This window comes from Tetrao urogallus, assembly GCF_951394365.1.
Source record: "Tetrao urogallus genome assembly, chromosome: 3".
NCBI lineage: Eukaryota > Metazoa > Chordata > Aves > Galliformes > Phasianidae > Tetrao > Tetrao urogallus.
Window position 1 is genome coordinate 61,700,543 of NC_136815.1, and position 26,053 is coordinate 61,726,595.

Sequence of the window (26,053 nt, forward strand, 5' to 3'; positions counted from 1 at the left end):
TGGGATATCTGATAGAGTAGTAATCTCTCTGTAAAAAGAATTATCTTGTTCTGGTTAATCAGTTTTGATCACCTATAAAACCAGTCTTTAATGTCAGGAAGACCTCCACTGCCCCTTATAGGGTCTTTCAGAGAAGGAAGAGCTTTCCCACACTTGGACAGTGACTGAGCTCCTGTAACTCAGTGTTTATTCTCATCTAATGGTCTTCCTGCAATTAAAAATTGACATTATTTTGCACCTTACATGCTTCTCAGGAAACCCAGACATACTGGACTATTGTATGGTCTGAGCCTTATCAAACCTTCTGGTAGAAGAAGCTGAGGTGAATGACATAATCCAGGCTGATATATTATGTTCTTTATCACAAGGTACATTTTGAAACTTTGAGGTGTGTCAGAATAGAAAAGACAGCTGTTGGCAAGTATCATTTACACTGTCATAGCACTTACATTTTATAGTTTATCCATCTGCATAAAACCTTTATTTGTTATTTGTACCTGAATCCAGATTACAGAGTTACTTGCTTCAGACCATGCTGTTTTATACCTTGCAGAGTTATTTTTCGTCCACGAAGCACACTGTCATTAAATAAACTTTATTTTCTATTTAAAGGTTTCTAAATACCACTTTTGTTAAAAGATCTGGACATTATTTATTGCTACTGTTACTGGACAATTTTGGTTTTGGATCAAACTAACTCATATCTAAATCAATTTTAATACAGGAGTTAGTGCATCAACATCTACTTTAGTTTTATTCAATATCTTTGTACGTAAGACAATTTCAGAAAACTTTTCTGAAGTCTGTCAAGAAAGAAATAAAGTGCCACTATTTGCTAGTGCATGCTATTTCTAATATAGGCTGTTTAGCACAGAGACTGTATATAATGGGTGATGGAACGTCATTTGTTTCTGCATTTCTGAGGTTTTTCAACTGCAAGTTGAGTCTTTTGTTCTTTCTGACTGCTGGCATGAAGAAGATATGTACAATTTCCTGTATTTTTTTCATAAAACATGTCAGAACAGGGGATAATCAGATAAAGTTGCCTAGAAAATTTCAGCACAACTTGGGCAAAAGATTTTTCAGGTTCTGCACTAAACTAAGCAACGTTTAGGGCTGCTATTGTTTGCCATTATGTACATGTGGGTGTACACAAGTTTATTTGTTTGTTTTCATGAACATTTATGGTTACCAATCATTATTTGTTCCTCTGCTATTACAAGATGCTTTGACATATTTCCCATAAACTGTATGAGTCAATGCAGGGCAAATCAGAGCCAAAAAGCATATTCTTTTCTGAAACACGCCTCAGTCTGGATTGTTATTTTTGCTATTTTCAGTTAATTGAATGAGATTTCCTCAGATCTTTTTCTGCTCTTCAGAACTGTCTTCCACCAAACATATACTTCTTGTACCTGTAGTTGATGATGCATTAGAAGCAGTAGCAAAAATAATGCCAATTCTTATCGTTTTCATTGAGTCATTTCCTTAACAAACACCAGTTTAACTGTTATCAGTATACTTCAAGAAAATATGTTTGTAATCATCAAGCATAATTGCTTATAGTACACTTTAAAACATGCACGCTTCTGTCTTTCAAAGAAATCATAGGAACATTACAAACTCAACTAAAATACTTTTCTGTAGAGGTATGTATGACTTTGTTCACTCCTGAACATGCTGAGGACTGTTTTCAGTAATAATTACTAAATTGTTGGTTTTCCACTGAAATCATTTTTATCTATATATGACTAGCTTTCTTAAAAGCACTGATTATCGTCTCTGTAACATAATACACGTATCAAGTGATGTCCAGACATACATGTATTTATTCACAACCTACAGGTTCATGATTTAACTATTGTGTTTAGACTATATCTGCAAGTCCCATCAGAGAAAGATAAGCACTGTAGAGAGAAATCTCTTTCATTCAACCAACTTATCAACTAGAGGACATTATCTCATTCTACCCTGCATTTACTGTATTTGCTGCAAGTGCTTCTGAAGTCAGTGAAAATCACACCTATAAGTCAGGGGACAGACCATTCCCATAGTATTTATAAATTATGATGAAGCAAAGGAGTGGTGTTCACTGCAATTGTATCTAGTCAAGATATAAAGCCTGGTCACTGAGAAGAGCAGTTGCTGTGGCAATAAAATGGATGATGCATGAAACTACAGGTCAATGCAGTATTTTGCAGTCTGTAAGTAATTAAAAAGAATGTTGAACACCATTCACAAGAGGTAAATATCTAAAAAACAGAAGATTCAGAAAATTCTTCACCAAGAATTCCTTAAGAATTAGATAGAAAGCCTTGCTTGCTGATACTCATCTGCCACACATCACGCAATAGCAGAAAGACTCAGATGCCTAGAGAGCATTAATCTTGTGAAAGCTCTCAATAGAAGTGCAAGTAGACGACCTCTGTAACTAGGGGTCACGAATCCTGGTATTAATCCAGGGGAGATTAATGAAAAATTCATGTAGAATTTACATCACAAAGAATTAAAGGATAAGAATCCTTTAATGGAAGGAGTGGAAGTAGAAGACTGGACCATCTGACAGGCAAAGAATTGGTTGACTAGTCATAGCTGGAGAGTTGTTACCAATGCCTCTAGGTCCAGGTGGAGGCCGGTCACAAGTTGTATCCCCTGGGGATCTGTCTTGGGACCAGTGCTCTGCAGTATCTTTATCAATGACATAGACAGAAGGATTGAGTATACCCTTCAGCAAGTTTGAGGATGACTCCAAGCTGAGTGATGCAGTTGACACAACAGAAGGAAGGGACGCCATACAGAGGGACCTGGACATGCTTGAAAAATGGGCATATGAGAATCTACAGAGGTTTAACAAGGCCAAGTGCAAGGTGTTTAGCTTGGATCGAGACAACCCCAGATATGAGTACAGGCTGGGAGAAGAACTCAATGAGAGCAGGCCTGAAAAGAAGGACTTGGGGGTCCTAGTGGAAGAAGAGCTGGACATGAGCCAGCAGTTTGAGCTCACAGCCAAGAAGCCCAACTGTATCCTGGGCTGCGCTGAAAGAGAGGTGGCCAGCAGGGAGAAGGAGGTGATTGTCCCCTTCAACTCTGCCGCTGTGAGGCTGTACCTCACAAAGTACCCACCTGGGTTACTGTGTCCTGATCTGGACACCCCCCAACATAAGAAAGATACTGGAGCTGTTGGAGCAGCAGGGAGCCATGAATGTTACCAGAGCTGGAGCACCTCTCCTATAAAGAAAGGCTGAGGGAGTTGGACTTGTTTAGCTTGGAGAAGAGAAGGCTTTGGGGATACCTCAGTGTGGTTTTCCAGTGCTTGAACGGAGCTTACAAGCAGGAGAGGGACTGACTTTTTACATGGTCTGATAGTGACAGGACAAGGGGGAATGGCTTTAAGCTAAAAACGGGTAGATTTAGTTTAGATGTTAGGAAGAAATTTTTCACCCAGAAAGTCATGAGGCAATGGCACATGATGCCTAGAGAAGCTGTAGGTGCCCCATCCCTGGAGGTGCTCAAGACCAAGTTAGATGAGGTCTTGGGCAACTTGATCTGGTGGGTGGCAGCCCTGACCATGACCTGTTGGAACTAAATGATTTTTAAGGTCTTCCTCCAACCTAAGCCATGCTATGATTCTATGATTCTATGAAGAATATGCACACTACCACTAGACATCAGGGTATATTTAAAAGTATATCCTGACCAAAAAAAAAACTGATTTTTTTATGAGAATGGCTCATAGATAAGTTTCAAAAAGCTGTGAATCACCTTCTGCAGGTGATTTGCTATGATACATATTTGGCTTTGTTAGTCAAAGATTTAATCAAACTTACAGCTGTCACATGTCCTGGCAGAATGACAAATGAAGTTGAGAAGAGAGAGGCATGGATATGCTATCAAACTGCAATCAATAATGCAATCATCTGCAAAGTTATACATATACAGAAAAAAAATTGTTGACCATAGCCACAGTCTAAGCCATGGGAAGGGTAGGGGAAAACCTAAAGGTCATCTGTGTACGCGGCGTGTGAAGGTAAGCTTCCATTACAGTGATTTAGCAAATTCTGTCATCCTCAGAAATACACAAAGCAATAAATGGGAAGAAGACAAGATGATTTTTAGACACCACTTATAGCACTAGCGAGACTAATATTGGAACATTTCCTTCAGATACAGCGTACTTTTTTGAGAAAGACATTGAATGTGCATGGAATGTGGCATCAATCATTTGAGAACAAATCAATCCCTACATGGATGGAATAAGGCCTGGCAGGAGGTAGGAAGGCCCTACACAGGGATCTGGATAGTCTGGATAGCTGGGCTGAGGCCAGTGGGATGAAGTTCAACAAGATCAAGTGTCAGGTTCTGCACTTTGGCTACAGAAACCTCAGGCAATGTTACAGACTGTTGGGAAGACTGTGTGGAAGAAATGGATCTGGGGACTTTGGTCAACAATCAGCTGAACAAGAGCCAGCAGTGTGCCCAGATGGCCAAGAAATCCAATGGCATCCTGCCTTATATCAGAAATAGTGCACCCAGTCGGAGCAGGGAGAAGATCGTCCCCTTTTACTTATTACTGATAAGGTTGCACCTTGAGTACTGCGCTCAGTTTTGGGCCCTTCACTACAAGAAAGACATTGAGGCCCTGAAGCACATTCAGAGAAGGGCAATGAAGCTGGTGACGTGTCTGGAGCACAAGCCTTATGAGAAAAGGCTGAGGGAACTGGGATTGTTCAGTCTGGAGAAGAGGAGGCTCAGGGGTGACCTTATAGATCTCTACAATTACCTGAAGAGATGTTGTGGTGAGGTGGGAGTCAGCCTTTTCTCCCTTGGAATGGCCTCAAGTTGGGCCAGAGGGGATTTAGGTTCAGTGTCAGGAAATACTTCTCCGAGAGAGTGATGAGGCTCTGGAACGGACAGCCCAGAAAGGTGGTGGAGTCACCATCCCAATAGGTGTTCAAGAAATGTTTAGGTGTTGTACTGAGGGATGTGATTTAGTGGGAAATACTGGTGATGGGTGGACAGTTAGACTGGATGATCTTAGAGGCCTTTTCCAACCTTGGTGATTCCATGATTATAAGGAATCTTTCCAACTTTTCAAAAACAATAGTGAGAGGTGGTTTGCTTACAATGTACAAAATAGTGGTCATAATGTTAATAAATCATGAAAGGCAAAGCAAGTCACCAGGTAAGGCTAAGCACAAGTTAGTTAAGATGGGAAATTATCTATTTATTGACTGCAAGAATGATTACTTTCTGAACAATGACCAATGCACATGTAGTTTTCTCACATCTTAATGCCTTCACGCGAAGATTGGAAACTTTTCTGTAAGAGTTACCTAAGTGAAATGCAACATATGTATTAATTACAAGCAAATGATTAAGCTCATTACAGAAATTGCTGCTCATATTATACAAGAGATCGGACTAGATTACCTACTGATTGCTTTCATCTTCCAACTCTACTTTCATATGAAGAGGTGAACTCCTTATTACCAACCCAACTTTCATTCACTGAAGACGCAAGTGTTTTATGCCTCCTTGTTTCTCAAAGAATCCCACTGCTGAGATGACTCTGCATGAATTACATACAAATTCTGTTTCAAGATTGACTTCCTCTAAGGTGAAAACCATGATAGACCTTACGTAAAGTAACGTCAAAATAACTATCTTGATGTTCATTAGGAATTTAATGTTAAAAAAAATTAATTGCAAGTAGCTTCCTGCATTACAGTTTCTTAAATAATCTGTTCTGCAGCTGTCACTTCTGTAGTTCAGAAGATCCAGAACTGTATTATTTTTTTCTTTTCTATGCAGACAGTTGTAGTGAACCCCATTATATAACCTGCTGGTGAAACAAATATGATTTTGGAGAAGATACTGTAGAATTTGGGACAGGGTGAAGGGGTAGACATGAAGATTCTCTTTAACTCATATTTAAAATGAATGATGACAGACTGTCAGGAAAGAAAAATGAAGACATATAATTACTGGTTGGCATGCCTCAGGCATCACCCAGGTGTTAACAATACGTAAAGGCTGGGCATGCAAAGACATACCACCTCAAAAGGTCCTTTGGTATCCATCCTCCAAAAGTTTTAATAGTGCATTTGTTTTACAGAATTGTTGGACTAGAAATAATCGGTTATAACAGAATAGTAACAGAAATTGCACACATATGCAGTTCTTTTTTTTTCTCAGATTCTGAATCCTATGCAAGATAAGTTATTAAATAAATTGTCATAGAGTTATTAAATATAACTATAAATAGTAATATCAAGTTATTAAATACAAAAAGTAGTAAAAAAAAAAAAAAAAAAAAAAGACTTACTAACACTGTGCTAAACTGATGGTGAGCAGTTCCTAGGAGTCAGTCTTTTGATTCAGCAGCATAATTGAAATGAGCAGAAGTTTACTCAAATTCACAGAAGACATGCAGCACTCACTCCCCATTGGGTGAAGACTGAAAAAAAGGAATTAAGTCAGATCCTCTAGCTGTTACATTCTGAAGAATTTAATTTTATATTCATTGTTCAGACTTCTTACAAGTTTTAATTCTCCAAAAGGGAAGTTGAAAGCTTACTCTGTAATGTTGTTAATCAGTCACCTCACGTGAACAGTCAGAAGTGACACAGTACAGCAATTGGTTTATGGACATTCTGAAATTTAATCGTCCAAATTATTGAGTTTATGCTTACAGATAGCAAAGCAGTAGCAGAAACTGTGATCTATTTATGAGTGATTCATAAGCATGCACAGAAAATATAATCCCAATAACTACGTCACAAGCTCTGACACACAAACACCCACAAACTGGCATCCACTGCAAAAAGAGTTCTTACGGTTGCAAAAGAGTTTCCATTCATTCCCTGCTTTCCAAACTTAAAACTTTAAGACATTTTAAGTCAGTACTTTCTGAATAGGGCCACGAAGATGGTGAAGGGCCTGGAGCATCTCTCCTATGAGGAAAGGCTGAGTGAACTGGGTCTGTTCAGCCTTGAGAAAAGAAGACTGAGAGGGGACCTGATCCAGGTCTATAAATATCTAAGGTGTGGGGGGCAGAATGGCGAGGCCGGACTGTTTTCAGTGGTGAGTGGAGACAGGACAAGGGGAAACGGCTGGAAACTGCAGCATAGGAAGTTCCGCACAAACATGTGCAAGAACTTCTTTACAGTGAGGGTGACGGAGCACTGGAACAGGCTGCCCAGGGAGGTGGTGGAGTCTCCTTCTCTGGAGATGTTCAAGACCTGCCTGGATGCCTACCTGTGCGACCTGCTGTAGGGAACCTGCTTTGGCAGGGGGGTTGGACTCGATGATCTCTGGAGGTCCCTTCCAACCCCTACAATTCTGTGATTCTGTGATTCTGTAATACTTTCCCCTGCTAGGCAGGGGGGTTGGAACTACATGATCCTTGAGGTCCCTTCCAACCCGGGTGATTCTGTGATTCTGTGATTCTGTGATGCTTTCTCCTCCATCTGTGAGTTTAGGGCATTTTTTGTTGTTTTGGTGAGTTAGTTAGAAGAGTCTGAAAAAAGTTACATAGTCACTTTAAAATAAAAAGAAGCTTAAACTTATTTTTTGCATCATTAAAAAATAGGAGAAGAAAATTTGTCCCATTTCATTTAAGGCCTGGAGTCAAAAGAATGTTTAATTTTAAGATGTCAGCTTAGCAAGAAAATACTTCTCTATACGCACAGTGTGCCTTCCGGAAGTATTTGTTCAAGGGCATGATCCACCTCACATTCTCTTCAGACTGATACTGACTTCAAAACCTTTAGCTGAGGCCCTACAGGTACATTTGGACAGTGGTGAGCTTATTGTAATGCATAAATCAGTAGTTAAGTACGCTCAGAAATATCAAGTCACATTAATTATTCCAGTATGGTCAAGGCAACTGTTCAAATGCATCATGAAATTCAGAACACAACCAGAGCCTCCTTCTGCCCCAGGTCCACTGCCTTCTACATACAGGTTTGTCCTGTGGGCTACAGGGCTTAGCTCTTGAAGGCCACACACTCTTTATTTTTCCTTTTCCTATAGTGCTGACTGAATGCAATGTTTCTTTGCTTTCTCCACACATTCTTAATTCTTAATTAGCAGAAGCAGCTATGCTGAACCAAAAGTGTGATTGAGGATGTAGCTAAACACCATAGAATTGTAAGATTGTGGAATCACCAAGGCTGTAAAAGACCTCCGAGATCACTTAATCTGATCACGCATCTACCACCAATATTTCTCCACTAAATCATATCCCTCAGTGCACCTAAACATTTCTTGAACACCTCCAGGGACGATGACTCAACCGACTTCCTGGGCAGCCCGTTCCAGCACCTGACTACTCTTTTGGAGACAAAATTTTTCCAAATATCCAACCTGAACCTCCCATCGCACAACTTGAGGGCATTCCCTCTCATCTTATCCCTGCTATCTGAGAGAAGAGGCTGACCCCCAGCTCACCACAGCCTCCTCTCAGGTCGTTGTAGAGATCAATAAGGTCTCCCCTAAGCCTCCTCTTCTCCAGACTGAACAATCCCAGTTCCCTCAGTAACTCCCCATAAGACTGGTGCTCCATTCTCCTCACAGCTTCATTCTCTTTCTCTGAACATAGAGAAATGTCTTTCTTGTAGTGAGAGGCCCAAAACTGAACCAGCACTCAAGGTGCAACCTTATCAGTAATAAGTAAAAGGGGACAATCACCTCCCTGCTCCTGCTGGCTGCATTATTTCTGATACAAGACAAGATGCCATTGGCTTTCTTGGCTACCTGGACATACTGCTGGCTTGTGTTCAGCCAAGCGATGACCAAAGTCCCCAGATCCATTTCTTCCTCACAGTCTTCCCAACAGTCTGCCCCAAGCCTGTAGTGTTGCTTGGGGTTGTTGTGGCCAAAGTGCAGGACCTGGCACTTGTTGAATTTCATCCCGCTGGCTTCATCCCTGTCCATCCTATCCAGACCCCTACGTAGAGCCTTCCTACCCTCAGGTAGATGGCCACTTACTCCCAACTTGGTGTCATCTGCTAACTTACTTAAGGGTGCCCTCAATCTTCTTATCCAAGTCATCAGTAAAGATACTGAGGAGGACAGGGCTCCAATACTGACCCCTGGAAAACACCACTCATTGCCAGTTGCCAGCTGGATTTAACTGCATTCAACACCACTCTCTGGGCCTGGCCCTCCAACCACTTCTCTATCCAGCAAAGTGTGTACCTGTCCAAGCCATGGGCTGCCAACTTCTCCAGGAGAATACTGTGGAAGACAGTGTCAAGGCTTTGATAAATTCTCAGTAGACTATGTTGACAGCCTTTCCTTCATCCACCAGGTCACTTGATCATAGAAGAAGATGAGGCTGGTTAAACTGGACCTGCCTTTCCTGAACCTGATTTTTTTTCTAAATTTTAATGCACAGAATAGCCTTGGATTAGGTTGGTCATAAGGTTTTGTTCTACAAATTAATTCTTTAGCTACTGGTTTAAGCTTGAAGTCACAGCTCTTATATAAAGTTTAATTCACCTCCTTTTGTTCCCCTTCCTTCCCTTTCTTAGACACCTGTTCATGCCACCTTAAGGCATAAGTAGCACTTAATTGTCATCACTCCCTTGCCTATTAACTCATTCTCTTTTCCACCTTAGCACTTCAGACAAGGTGTGGTGTTCTGTAGCAAACACCTCCAAAAATAGTGCATCTTAATTTCTAAAATGAGTTACAAGCCTGCAGTGTCAGACTTTATTCCCCTAGAGCCCTACCAACTTCCCTATCATACGCCAAACTTTTGGCTCTCTACCTCATCACCTCAGGGACCACAAATGTATAACAGCTACCACTGAAAATGTGTCCTCTAGCAGTCATATAGGCGCGGAGAGGCAGTTATGTTCTCCCAGAGTGTGAGTTGCTCATCCTTCAGATGTTCAGTGCTATAACTGGGGAGAGCTTCCCAGCTGACTTTCAGTATTTTCCGTACAAATATATACACTGTAATTCAAGATACCACAAGTATGCGGTCAACTGTGGTGGTCAAATTGAGAAACTCACAGCTTCGCATGCTTGTAAGGGTGAGACAGCAGTACATCAAATCTCTGCAGGTGCTTTCTCTGGGGGCCAGTTAAATAGAACTACTAACTAATAGAACTACAGCTGCCACAGGCAAAGAACAGAAAATTGGGCAGTTACCGCAGCTCAGATGACATGTGTTAACTTGCTAAACTGTGTCAGATCAAAAGTTTCCTTTATCTTATGGTACACATCAGATTAACAACACATAAAAAATTACCATGCATCATTAAATAATCAAACTTAAAATCAAAAAAACAATGAACCCAAAATGTTTTTGGTACAAATTACCTTTCTGATTATTTGTCCAAAACAAGACAATGGTAAGCATCCATGGAATATGCTTAGGATCATGATGTCTGCAGCCTGTGGTGTGGTGTGGGCAAACCAAATTTTAAGAAGTTTATCACAGAACAAGAAAGAGACCTCAGAAGAACAGCATCTTGGCAGTTGTAGCAGGCCAGCACCACACACTGATGCAAAGTGATGGGCATCTTTGTGCTGTGGTTTGCTCCAGAGAACCCTGGCAAATCCTCTGCAAAAACACCTAAATCTTGAGAGGTCTGTCCCAGAAAGGAGCACTTCTAGTCACCGTCCACAAATGCAGCACACTACCATGTACCAAGGGATGACATGTATGAAAAATTCTCCACCACAGATTTTGAGAGACTCTCCGTTAAGTCATTCCACACCTGAGAACCCTCCAGCAATAGTCCATTGAAGCTTATAGTACTAAATCAGTAAAGTATGGAGGAGCCAGAAGCACTGCTGCCATGATAGAGTGGACCGTCATCCAAAGTAATTTACCCTGCTTCTCAGATATTTGCTCCTGGATGATCATCTCTTTTGTCCCTGTTCATCTGAGGCTGTTTCAAAGATGTTTCAAGAATGCTATCAGCCCATTACCAGTCCTTTGACGATTTATGAAATAAGGGTCATGATTTCAGTGCCTATTAATAACAAAATGAGCAAAATGGCATAAGACAAAAGCTACTGATTCAAAATTATGTTCATTAATCCTTCTGCATTAATCAGCCTGCTGCATGTTGCACCTTGTAAAGCTTATATATCTCTTCTTAACTGGTCTCTGATCACTTTGTAGTAATCCAGACTGGATATGAAAAAAGCATAAATGACTGTGTAAATGCTTTGTAATCCATTTATTTCATTTGTTAATTTGTCATCATGCTAACTACCTGCAAAACAATGTTTGTCAAATGCCACGAGTGCAATGCATCAATCATGACAAGATGCAGGACGCAAATATGCTTTAGGATTCTGACTGCAGCCTTCTGCTGTTTTGTCCCTGCTTTGTTTGGTTGGTTGGTTAATGAGTGTTGACCACAAGGTCTTTTTCTTTTAATTCAGAGTATGGTTGTTCACTTGCTTTATGCTGGGGCAGCTGGAAATCTCTGTAAACATTCTGCACTTCCAAAATGTCACGAAAATAAATCATACACACAAAAATGGTAACATGGATTTTCACACAAAATAATGATAATAATAATCCAAATCGTTTGCCTTCACTTCAGTGCAATACCAAAATTAAAATCATTTAGGAAAGTGCATTTTCTGAAGTGTCTCTGCTATTAAAGCCATTTATATTTTCAATGTGAAATAAAAAAAATTAGCTGTAAATAGTAGTACTGCAAGGAATGCAATTTTAATACTAATTTTCTATGAGTTTAATTAATTAGATAGTTTAAATTTCTTTACTTGTTTATTACAGTTTCGTACTTTACCTTAAGCTTTTAGGTAAGAGACATTTAAAGGCTTAGGGAACAAGTTTCAACACAATCCTATTCAAACCACATAGACCAAGTTTCCTAACACACATTGATTGTCTAGCCCTTACTTAAATTTGTAATTACCACTAGAATAAACAGGAGTTAAATAAAGTTACTGTGGGTCAAAGCTTTGTTCTTCATAAAGTGGAAGAAGAAGCTACCCATACCTAAGCTGCAACTATTGCTGTTCTTTTCTTTCACAATCCTTTGTGATCTGCTGAAATTCCCAAAGTTAGCTGGCATTTAATGCATAGAAAATGTGCCATTCTTGTACCCCCTTCTACAGTTTCAGATTATTGTTGCTATGGATTTTTCATTGCATTTCCTAACTGATAATGTATGTACTGTCTTCTAATACTGACATGACAGCAAAAAAAAAAAAAAAAAAAAAAAAGGATATTGAGATCCTAAAAGAGATTTCAAGCTGAAAAATGCCTGCAAAGACTGAAGGCAGTGCAGGAGGAGCTTGTGAGGCTTGCACACAGAAGGAGCAGCCCACCGAGCTGGTCTCAATGCTTAGCCCGCATAACCAGCCAGATGCTTTTGCATGGCAGCATACACAATTGCAAAGGTTGAATTTCACATTTTCTATTGATGTCTGGAATGCTTGTTAATAATGATATTAATGTGCACCATAGTACCTGTTAATTCATTATCTGAAGAAAACTTGAGGGTATGGTGACTCTTCATCTTGTCCAGTTTTATCATTAAACATCCTTATAAACCTTCAAAGGAAGAAGATCCTTCTAGCTCTGCCTACCTTTTTGTGTCCACTGCAGGGCTGCATACCTGTAATTTGGGTTGTTTGGGAGTTTGCTTTTAGTGATTGTGCCCCCTTCCTGGAAGCATTGAAGGTCAGGCTGGATGGGGCTTTGAGTAACTTGATCTAGAGGGAGGTATCCCTGCCTATAGCAGGGGGATTGGTACTAGGTGATCTTAAAGGCCCCTTCCAAACCAAACCATATGACTCTACAATTCTATGATCCTGATTAGGTTATTCTTCGGATTCTGGAAAGTTGCAATTTGGGAAGTTACATGGAGATGCACAGGGAACTTCTGAGGAATTGTGAAAACCCTTGAAAAAGTAGTTAGCAAATTCAAAGATTAAATTAATACTCCATTCCAAAATAAAGTGTTTAACTGGGACACATCACACAGCATCTCAACAGAAGAGACACGTCAACTCACATTGCAGACAGAAGCCCTGAGGAAGCAATTGTTCTCCAAAATGATTAAGGACCAAAACATTTTTTTGCAGAAGGCTCACCCTAAGCTTGCCAAGAGCACTAGCCAACAGCTTGTTTTTAGTAGACTGAAGTCATTGCAGGAATTTGCACGCCTTGCCAAAAGCCTCATAACTTAAGACTGATAATCAGATATACCCACAGGTGAGAAAGCATTCTCACAGCGGTTTGTAAGGTTCTGGAGGCTTTCTCTGTTTAATTTGCCCTTGACACACAACAGCTATATTTTTACAATTAGAAAGGGTGTTTTCCCAGCTTGTAACTAATACTCTTAATTTCTATACAGATCACTCAACTGTTTGAGCCCATTTGAACAACCTCTTTTGAGCAGTGTCTGGGCAATTTTGCTTGTGCTGAAAATGCTTCTTAGGAAGTGTCTTTTACTGCCTGCTTCACCAAGCTTCAACAATGTGTATTATGAATCATAAAATATTAATCTTCAGTCTTTAACAGCATAAATAAGAATCTTGTTTAAACAAGAACAAACAATCACTGAAGGGGTTGTGCTACTGTGAATGAAACTCCCATTACTTCAACAGTGTCAAGCTTTCAGTCTGGATGCTTCCTTGCTAGCATTTCTTGAACCATCAGAAATAAATACTACAGAAAACAAGCACAAGAGCATAATTTTGGTTTTGCTTTCATGGTACAGCTACAGGTAATAACCAAATACATACATCTCAAGTTTACTTCAGGGCCTATTCCTGAAAACTAAATAATTGCATGCTTTAAATTAATTGTTCTATTTATTTAACTATTAACTTGAAATAATTTCAATATTACTCTAATTTAAGAAAGATTTTCCCAAAATACCAATAGCAAAGGAAAATTGAAGTGTCTCTTTTAGCAAGCAAAACATATTAAAAAGGGAAATGAATTACATTTAAAAGGCATTAGACCTTTAGCACCTCTGCTAAGCATCAAACCCAGAGAAATAATAAATAATGCACTATAGCTCATGTTAATTCTAACATTATTCATTCATGAATGGACAGGAATAGGTAGCTAACTCAATAATGGCACTTCTCTAGTATATCTATGTTAATGTAAAAACTGTGTTGTTCCTCCCCCTCTTCCTGTAAAATGCAGATGTCATAAAACACTGTGCATGGACATGCCAGGATTCTGGATACCTAAAGTAGCATGATGCTTTTTCTCTTAAGTGAAAGCAACGAGGTAAGCTAAAGTATTTTCCATAAAGTTTGAATTCACACAGGAGATTGTGACAGTATTTTTTTATCATCTCATATTAAGAAACAGTCAATTTACAAGCAAGTAATATGTAAGCATAGTAAGTAAGTAAGATGTAGCATAAGACACATTCAAGCATTTAATGAAGTGGATGCTGGTGTCATAATTTTTAAGCAGAAAAGGAGCCTTTGCTTTTCTGTCAACAGAATTGCTATCCATTCTCAGAAGGGCTTGTAATGCTGACATTATAAATCCCCAGGACTCCAAAATGCTTCGTCAGTTGACTCCTTCTCCAAAGTAAGTCACATTTTACTGAGCGGTTCGTGAGAGATGTTGTGCAATGCTAATAATGCATGGGATCTGGAGCATTTAAAAATATTTTTCCTGTTTCTCTTCTATACAACTGATTTTTTTTTTTTTATAGCATGTCATTTCTTAATTAAATGAATGGCAAACCTATGAGGTTAGGAGTCCTTATTTTTATCCTTTACTTATTTCAAAATAATGATTTGAATAAGAGTAAAACTTCCCTTCTTAGTAAGATATTCATCATCAAACAGCTGCTATGAATGGCAGAGAGCTCGTGCATACACATGAACGTACAGAACGTACTATGCAATCATTGATTTTTTAGATCCTAGCCCTGCATTTGGCAGATATTCCAAAATACCATTACATTTCCAGGGATTTAGAAGTGTTCAGAATTTGTATTCAGCATCAGTTTAAAATACAAATAAGATGGAGAGTGAAAAGAAAAATCTTTGTGCTTTAAGCACTTCTGTGGTTTAACTCAATCTTATTTGAAAGCCTCAATGAATAGGCTTTCCATTAAGTGACATGCAAAACAGATACACGTATTTTTCCAGTATGATATTTGCATACACATTGTTTGTATTTCCAATATCAAATCTTGGTCTGTAGCTATTTTAAATTCCAGCTCAAGACACTCTAAATTATGTTGTATATCCATGTTGGTGTTACACAAATGGCAGATAAAAATGTGCACACTGAAAAGCTGAAGTGATTATTTCTTTGAGCGAAACTGAATTCTCACTTTTGTTGTAGAAAACGCTATTACTGGAAAATGTCACACTAAGTGCAGAAAAATAAGCCTGTTTTATGGCAACTTAGTTTGCATCTGAGGCTCAATATTGTACTTTTTAAACACTGTAAGATGCTCTATCATTTACAAAGGGCCGTTTCATTTCATACCCTAAAAGCTATGAAGGGTCTGATTCAGGTAAAAAGATCAGATAGATTTTATAGGAACTGACATTCCAGTAGGAGTAGATATTAAGTAGAAATGCAACTTGTGCATAACATAAAGTCAATTTTCAGTATAAAAATCCCTTTATGTAGCTATAATTTAACTTTGCAAAAAATCAACAATATAAAAATACATTCAAACAGGAAAAATCTTCTATTTTATGTTCCAGTGCATTATTTTGCAGGATCTCAAGTACCCTTTTTGATTCCACAAAATAGTTTTTAGTTTTCGTATTTCTCTGAATCTGGCTCGCAGTAAGACTCCGCACTTTTTCTGCAGGAATGGAGAAAGAGGTTTTAGTGTGACTAATGAGTCTGGAGAATACTTTTGTGAAATAATAAAAATAAATATGTCAGCTTGTCATTTAAAGAAATAGGTTGTCAGTCTTTGTATATTAGCCCTCCCTGCAACCCAGGGTTTCCTACTGCGTATAAATAGCTTTGCTAGATATCTTGATTTCCTGTTTATTAAAAAAAAAAAAAAAAAAAAAAAAAAGAACAATTGGATTATATATAACACTTGTTAGGTTGAAAACAAACAAACAAACAAACAAACAAATAACCCACACATATTAACAAACCCATAACCAGAAAGAGCCTAAATGAGCACATACAAAAAAAAAAAAAAAAGACACCACATTGACCAAAGCAGAGAAGGGGAAGGGTTGGTGGTCACAAGAGCCACAGAATTGCTGAATACACTGCAGGTTTCCATTGAAGCCTAATACAAATGTGTCTATTATAACATACACCTTACAGTGACACTAGTCCCTTTGTTCCTAAATACAGCCTCTTGTAAAGATGGAACACTATAATTAAAGGAAATAACGCAAGTAAATTACTATTTACAGCAAATTGAAGTAATACAGTGCTTATTTTTCAAAATGTGCCTGGCTTGGGTGGTTTCATTTAATCATGTTTTCAAATATTTCTGTCACAGGCACCTATAGGTTAAATCTGCTAGTAAAAAAGATGTTTTGAGAGCTCACTCCCTGCTTTTGCTCGTGGAAGCCAGGGAAAGTTAATAAACATAGGGCCTAAGTTAAAATTATCATTTTCTTCTGAACATTGCGAGATACTTTACCCAATTTCCAGAGTCAAGACAAAAGGAGGAAAGACAACGAACCCCCACAATGAAAGAACTGAAAGGTGTTTATTTTTGGATATTGTGTTTCAACCCTGGGAATCTTTCCCTGATGAAATCACTGTGTGAAAAGGTGCAGCACAGCTTTCAGGCCACATCTCTACCTTCTGGTGTGTGAGAAGAAGGTACATTTTGATGCCTCAGCGACCAGATCCCCTTCCAAGTAGTTTGCTAAATTCCCACTGGCTAGGAACAGCAAAGCTGGAAGTGCACTAGATGGAAACTAGGGGCCATGATAATTGTACCAAGGCCTGCTGAGATTTTCCTAACTGCTTCCAGTAAAATAAAAGAGTCCCCTAGTAACAGTGGTAAGTCCCATAAGAAGGAACAGTACACTATGTTCACTCATATATGAATAACACTTATTTTATCGCATGAAGTTATAGATCCAGGTGCCCTAATGGAAAGAGGGATTCAACAAATACATCACTAGGTTAAAAAAAAAAAGTCATTTTTTTCTCAGATATGATTTAAATTGTAGTACTCTCATGTTTCTAACAGCAGAAAAGTTTTGCAAATGATTAATAACAGGAAATTTATTTTTGATTTGATGTTGTGGTTATGTAAAGCAGATTCTATGAATTCCATCTTTTTTGTTTACATCATGTGGGGAAAAAAGGAAATCAGCTTAAAGAGAAGTATGATTGACTGGTAAAGGTAGGAGATTATATTGCATTGACAGAACGTTGTGAGAGGAAAACCTCATCCTGACCTTCTTTATACCTTTCTATGCTTGTTTAATTATCCCACTCTCAGTCATAATGCTAAATACAAGGTGGTTAATCCTGCCAATTACAAGGAAGTTTAAGCTTTGTGATCTTTTTTAGAGCTTTTATTTTAAAGGCTATGGAATATTATACAACTATGAAATAAAATGAAATCCTATAAAGTAGTACCTGATTTCATACACATCTCTACTGTAGAGGGGAATAATCTGAAAGCCCAGCAGCACAGAGATAAAGTACAACTTGAAGGGAAGAGAAACACCCAGAAACATCACTGTGGGGACTCAGTGCAGCACTGGTTAGCCAGCAAGTGCCACAAGCACAAATCATCTCAACGTTTGCAAAATGCCAGATTTTGAGACCTCTGAATGTTATACAAAGCAGAGCTGCAGCTACCAAGCTTGCCTCAATTATTTACAGCATCATTCTAAGACAAAGGCTTTAAAAAGTATCTGCAAAATGCCTTGTGAGTTCTCAGACATTTTACACATGCAGTGGGAAAAAAAAAGTGGAAAAGACAGAAAATGCACCCTTTGGCATTGTGGCAATAGTTCAAGCATCTCTGTGCCATTGGAAGAAAACAAAAACAGTGATGACATAGTTTTGAGACAAGAAGCCTGCACCTGGATCAGAATGAAGAAGCATTTTCTCCAGCATCTCATTTCCAACAGCAGCTGCCTATGAAAGGCCATGTGCACAGGGTACAAAGCAGGAACATAAAGAATGGCCATCTGAAGCCAGACTGCAGGTCCCAGCAGCCCCTGGCCTCCAGCAGTGGTCATCTGCCCTCAGGCATGCAGTGAGAATTCCCCTGCACACATTTTAAGTATATGTCATTCTGCTTCTACCAAAAGCATCATCTTATTCAACAGATGTCAGCCTGGTTGGGTTTTGATTACTCTTAATATTTCTGACCATTTTCCGAGCCCATCTGAAATGATCCTTTCTTCTTCTAGAACGCCCCAGCTTCTTTGAATTTTTTAGTCAGCATTTTTAATCTGCATTTTTCAATGGTTTATCTTCTGCAGATTTTTTATTTTGTTTTGGGTTTTTTTGCTAACTGCCACAAAAAGGCTGCTCCACAGGCACTGATTTGCTCTTCTCTCTACAGAGATACAAATTGTCATCCTAAAATACATTAGCGTTCCGTAACAAATTGCTCCTCATTTTGAAAGAGGGTGAGCAAAATGAAAAGTACAAAGTGAAACTTAAATTGTGCAGTTTTGCCTTCCCTCAGACATGGAAAGGCCCTGCAGTTTTGCATAGCTGGGTGTAGACACACATTACTCACAGCTGGAAAGAAAGGTGCCATGAAGCACAGATGGATCATAGTGTGACCAGAGTAGGACAGTGGTCACACCATGGGGGTAAGCATAAGTGTACAGAGACAATCCCACTGAGATTGTAAACCTGTTGAGGGAAGCATGTGTCTTCAGAGTAATATATAAATTGAAAATTTGAGGTATTATCAGAGTTAGATGAGTGTCGGGAAGAGATTATCAGCAATCTTGGCTGACAGCAAGCTGCTGTTTCATCCCTGAAAAGCACCAGGTCAAGAGGAATAAAGTGGTGCTGGTAAGTGAGTGGTTGAAAGGGAAGGCCAACAGGCTGATACAGCCCAGGAATATAACATCTTGTTAGCTGTGCAAAGAACAAATGTGACACCCAAAACTTTATCGAGCTGTAGTTGCTCTCTAAACATGAAACAACTTATTTTGACCTCTCTTATCTACTTGAATAGAGATGTTTACTTTGAATCGAGTAGACGTTTTGGAGGGAATGGTCAATTTAAAAACAAGGGAAAACAATTTTCTAATGCCTTTTCTGTCTGCAAGCTACTTGGAAGAAATTAGAGATGCTAAAAAAAATCTAGCTAAAAAAAGGTTTTGCCTAATCACATATTTTTGGAATAATGTTCCTGGCACAAGGAAAGTCATTTCATATAAGGCCTCCAGGATCCAAGATCGTTAATTATTGTCACAGTTCTCCAGTGTCTTTTAGCATTCTCTTCTCAAAGTCACTTAAAATACTGCATATGAAATACAATACTAGAGGAGAGAAAAATCTGTAAAGTATAATTATTTTAAGCATAATTGATTTTTACTTTACTTCATCACCCTAACCTTTCATTGATCTGGATCCTCTGCTCTTAAATAAATTTGTATTTATATATCTACACCTTTTTATTATTCAAAGGAATGTGAACCATGAAAGCAACTTGAAAGAATAATAAAAAAAAAAATTTAAAAAAGAACAACAGAAATTATATCCTCTGGCTACTAAGACAAAATCAAATCATTATAAAAAACATTTTTAGTGCTCAGTTACAAAACCAGTGAAAGCTAATTTTAAATTATGAGGTATTGCTCGTTAATGTAGCATATTCAGGTTTGTGTAATAAGAACCAGTAGCAGCAATCAGCCTTTAAAATTACTTGTTCAGAAGAATTTTCATTTAAAATATTTTTATCTCTGTTTAAGAACTGTGGAATGACTATAACTGATAAGACCTGTCCTTTGTACTAAGATTTTAGTGATTCGAATGTAGATGGAAATAATTTCCTTTCTGAGGGAGCTCAGTGCACAGAAGTAGAAGTTTGGCAAAAGCTTTTGGAATATTTCCTGAAAAACATTTCATGATGAATTACATATGCAAAAATATAAGATCCTTATGGAACACTGCAGTTCGTATATGAAGTATTCTGAAAAGATTCACGATGTTTTTGTTTTCCACATTAGTAAGGACAATGATATTTCTGTTCAAACACTTGAACATTCTCAGATTCAGCATGCTAACAGGACAAAAAACATTCTGCAAGATAGGGCTGGAGTGCTTTACTATAGAAGAGATGAATGTTACATTTTCCCAGTATTCTTTTCTGGTTCTTTTAGAAAACTTGAACCAGGAACAGGATACGAGAGCAGAGAAATGCAGCTTAATATGGAATGAGCTGAAATGAATTATTACAGATCAGTCCATTAATATTAAAAAATACTCCAAATTAACAGCTTGCTGCATTTTTTTATTATTTTTATTTTATAGTTTTATTTTACATCCATGGAAACTCCATTTATTATTATTCTTGTTTGTTTATTTCATTACAGAATTAAAAGTTTCATTATAGACTATTTGCTTTCTGCCAGAAAAGCAGAAAGGGGGAAATTCCTTTTTAGTACTATCCATTTTGCAGTAGAAAAACACAAAACTCAGAAGAAAGCGAGCTGAAAAAACTCCAATATCTAATCTGCTGTGGGGCACAATACTAACTGCTTACTGCCCTGTACTGAAAGCATTTTTTTAAATTGCCATATGATAAATGGCAATATCTGCCTATGAGCTTTTGCTACATTTGGAGGGAAAACATGCTTTTATTTGCAATTTTAAATAAAAGCCGTTCAGACTGAAAGTGTATTTTGATATTTCATTACTAGAAGTATGTGTAGTGTAAATCAGTGTTTGAGATTCTTTGAATAGCACAAGTATTAATGTCATATTTTACTTTACAGGGTAGAAGAAGCACACAGACTATAGCAGTGAGTCTCTATAAGATAGAGGAAAAGAAGGAGTAGTATGAATTGACCTCTAACAAGTGGGGTTGTAGTGAGTAGCCTTCAGCAGAATTGCTCTATTATGGGCAGGATGATTGAGAAAGGAGTCCAAAAGGCTGCAAAATCCAGGTAGGAGCAGAGGTGAGAAGTATTAATGTAGTAATGGTGGGACAAAAAAGAAAGTGGTAGCTATAGGAGAGCTGAGGAGATGACAATGAGCAGAGATTGTGCAATGGATGGGGAGAAATGAAACAAAAAAATCAAGTGCACGGGATAGATGGACACAAGAAAATTAATAAACTGCATTGAAAAATTCTAAAACTGATAGTCCAGAAGAATGGAAACCAAACATGTAACTACAGGAGGTGTCTGATCAAGGAGAGGAGCGACCACTTGTGTGCTGAGCAGCTGGGAAAGGAGGAATGTTGCATGGAGCCCTTCGTGCCCCTGCCTGCCACTGGCCGCCCGCCATCCCGTGTGCCAGGAGGGGACCTTGTGTTACCCGGGGCTGTGTGAGCCAACAAGAGTGGGAAGGAGAGGGAGCAGCAGGAAGTGACTCCACACTTCACCCAGCTGTCACATAAAATATGCTAGCTCATCCCTTCCAGCGGGATTTCTTCCCAAAAAGAAGCCAAGGATCACATTGAGGATCTCAGAGGAACAGTGCCTGGCATTTCTTTTAGGGCTTAAACCTCAGCTATGGCTGATCCTGGGAAGAAGAAAATGAAAGCACAGCAAGACAATGAATTATTAATATTTCTAAATTACTGTACTTGGAAGGCAGGAGCCAGGGAGAAGAATGAAAGAGAAGGGCCTTACTATTGGTAAACTAAGGGGCTACTGCAACCTTCAGAGGGGTGGGCTGTGCAGGTGGCATTTGGTTATTAATCCAATCTTATAAAGATCCACCTCTTATAAAAAAAAGCAATAACCACTCAATGTGAAATTAAAGACAAACAAACAATGTAAATGTAAAAATAAAGCATTACAGAACTGGAGGCTACTAATTAAATTAAGATTGCATCAGAAGCAAAACAGATTTCTTGTGTTTCTAACAATTTGATCTGTGATAACTTCTGTCAGAAAAGAACTAGTCTGGCCAACCTTCTGACACTTACCAACTGTGAATTTAATTTTCTATTTGCTCACTTTTAGTTTAAAAGCCCAGCTCTTTTTTTTGCCATGCACTCAACTAAGCATAGCTAGTGATTCTGAGCACTATTCCAAAACTTTTGCAATTCTATTTACCTTCTTTCCCCCAATATATCATCTATTAACTAAGAGTTCTATTGAATATCACATTCTCTCAGCTGGTCTGAGACTTTCCGACTATGTATAGGAAGCAGGCCTTCAAATGCAAACAGGAATTCTTGAAAAAGCAGACATTTGACAAGCCAGCTTGCCTTCCTGCCTATCATAAACATAGGCTGTGGAAAGGAAATGTGCCCTCCTGTTTCTCCAGAAAATTTCTGTGGCAGTAGCTTCCTGTGCAGCAAGTTTTTCACATCAGGGGAAAAAAAATAAAAGGAATGCAATTTATAATATATGTTTTTCACAATAACTAGAAATACAATCAATAACTAGCACTAGAAATGTTCTGCTTGTGGCAAGGAACATTATATGGTCTCAGCTCCATCAGCTGACATTACTAAGAAATACATGCCGTGATTTCCTTCACATGACAAACAATATTACGGCTACAAATTCTCCGTGTTTCTTACAGGCTTGTTGTAATCTTTATTTTCTTTCACATTTTATTTCCCAAGTTATAAACATATGCTTTATCCCATCCTGCGGCGCATCTACGAAATTTAACATTTTAATTCATATCTCTGCTGAGCCACCCCAAGCTCACTAATGAAGCTTCTGAAGTGCCTTAACTAGAAGATAATAAAACCATTTATGAACATTCTGTAAATCTAAATCCTCTCTATTGGGTTGTAGCATTAAAACCTACAAGTAAGAGCTTTTAGCTCTCCTGGTTAAAATCAAAGCCCTCTTTACTCAGCCACACTACACCTGATGCCAAGTGTCACTGCACAAAAATGGGTTGACCTCAGGCAATCAGTGTCCACATAAAATGGAATCTTATACAGATGAGACCATAATTGGTATAGGAAATGAACAACGGGACATGTGATCCCTAGATAAACTGGGTGCTGGCTTTATTTTAAAACATTCGGCCAGTACTTTCCATGTCAGTTCAAATGCAATTTATAGAGGCAAAGGTCTGGAAGGTATCTCAAGAGATCATCTTGTCCAGCTTTATTTCCCAAAGTAACATTAACTAAGTTTATGTTATATGTCATAGGTGTTGCCTAAGATTTGGTATTTTCATCAGTGGAGATCTTTACATATTACATCATTAACCAATTATTCATCTGCCTTTACAATAGGAAGGTTGTCTTAACATCTGCCCTGCGTATTCTTTTATGAATTTTAAACCTGACTTACTTCCTGAACCACCCACTACAAATAATAATAAATTTTAAAACAATAAAAATAATGTTTCCTTTGTCGCTGCAGAAGCCTTTCCGATATTTAAAGCCTGTTACCTGGAACCCACCCCTAGTCTTCTCATGAGAGACTGTCATTCCAAACTCCTAGGATGGTACACGCTGTAAACAGTGCTTTTGGTCTTTAACCCTACCTATCCATATTGTAGAACTGGATGAAACATCAAGGACTCCAGCATCTCCTAACACAAAATTCTGCCTATTAAATTCTCCTTTTCAAACCAGGACGTTCTTGCTGGTTGCTCCCTGTCAAAATCCTCAGTGCACAGGAGTGTTTTTGTTAAACTGAACCTGGAGTCGCAAAAGCATCTGATTTTGAGCACAACTGGCCTCAAGTCAAAGTAACTGCACTCTGTCCCAGTTGGCTTTCCAACTCCTATTATTTCTATCCATTTGATCTCCTGTTCATTAAGCACGGGGAGCTTTTTGGTATGTTTCATATGTGCCACCTATTTGGACAGTAACATTCTGCTGATAAGTGAAGAGGAAATTCAGATTTGAAATACATTTAAAAAATATTTTTGCTGATTATCTGGTAGAACTAAGATCAAATCCATAGTAACAAATTAAAACAATACCTGAATAACAAATTATTGTTGAGATCACTCAAGATAGTCACAGCCATCTTTTAGTGTTGTGAGAGGAACATGTGAATATATTTCCCAGGAGGATGAGCATGGTGGAAAAATGAATGAAATGACAGGAAATCAGAGTTCTGACATCTTTTCCAGGGTGCTTTTGATTCTGAATCAAAACTATAAATAGAAGTATATAGATTTGAAAGCTGCAACAGGATGCAAAGGACAGACATTTTGTCAGCATTTATTGCAAATGTTGTTATTATAATACAGGGTTTTTTTTTCAAAGCAACCATGTGCAACTGATAGAAATTAGATGCGATTCCATTTCTGTTTCTGCGGTTTATTTAGCTCTTTTTCATTTCATGAATGTCCAAATGTGTGTAGAAATTAGTTTCTTTAATAAATTCCATACTCCAGCTAAAAAAAAAGTAAAATGAAATGTAAAATAAAACAAAACATTCACAGCTACTTTTTTATATGCCTGGGATTTTTGAGAAATCACAGAGTTCATACATGGAACAAGTCCCTGGGGGCATTCAAATGCACCCACCAGTCATTAATTAAATGTATGATGTTGTTGTTATAATACAAGGTAAGAATCAGCAAAGATATAAGTCAAGAAAAAAATCACTGAACACTAGGCATTAAAGGCATGAGAAAACATGCATCCAAAAAAAGGCTGAGAATCCCTTAATATTGCCTGCATTTATACACATAGCATTTCTACATCAAGCAGTCATTCCCAATGTAAAGAAAATTCCAAAATATTTGCGAAGAGTCTAGTTTGACCCATAAGCTTTCTGAAAGTATATTGCCTTCAGATTGTTCGTATGTATTAGAAGGTGAAGGACATAATGCTTAGTACTGAGGATCAGTGGAAATTTTTGCTCTTAAGCAACAATATACTTAACAGACTCTCTTTTAGAATTTAGACTTTTTAAGTTTCTAATAAACTAACGTGGTAAGACACATCTGTTTTATTTGCTGAACTTCCTCATGGCTTTTTTTTATTAGTTTTGTTTCAAGAATGTGGATGAAAGAAAAAAGGAGAATGTGATAAAAGATGGTTTCTATCAATAGATGGGAGAAATAGAGTAAGGAAATAAACATAAATCTGAAATATTGATGTAGGTTAATATACTAGAGGAAAAGAATATCTTAAACTTCTAAGACCTTTGCTATTATTTAAAACACAATAGGTAACCCTGCCAGAGACAAAACAAAATACTGTCCTCCCTTCCAGACATGGGAATGGTTTCAGAAAAAATAAATATTTTTTTTAAATCTTCAAAGCTCTCAAATTATCGAAGTAAAATTCTCTCAAACAGGTTTCTCAGGATCTGCTCAGAAATCAGTTTGGTTTGGTTTTTCCAAAAATCATTTTAAAACTGCTATTAAGTTCTGAAAATAACTTAAGGTTAAATTTCTCTTGACATTTGATGCATGGTCAATTTTGGCTCTCCTAAATCTCTAATGGGCATGTATTTCCTCCTTCTGGGAATTCATGCTTATGATGTTCTTGTGCTTTTAGTTCATTAAAACCTCCATTTAAAATACCTGAAATACCTGTCTTAATCTATTTCTTTGTAAATTAATATGATTCATGACTTATACTACTGCAGAAAACTAGAAGCCTTACTGCAAAAGGGTCTTCTATTTGATGTCACCAATATAGGAAAATTACTATCAACACAATTCTCTACCATGACATACCCTGATCTTGGTCCCACACAGACCCAAGAAATAAATAGTTGAAAGGAACCTCAGTAAAAGGAGTAATGTCTGATATTATTCCTTAAAATGCTGTTTATTCAAGAGCGTCGTCAAACACTGAAAAGTTAAAACCACTATCACAAAGAACTATAAATGGAAGTTGATTTGCCTCTGACTGTATTTCTTGTCACTGTATTATGCAGGACTGCAGTGTCCCAGCAAGGGTTACAGATCTGGCTCTTTCATCTCAGAGGTAAACTGGCTGATGAACACAGAAATCTGTTATGGGTATGTTCA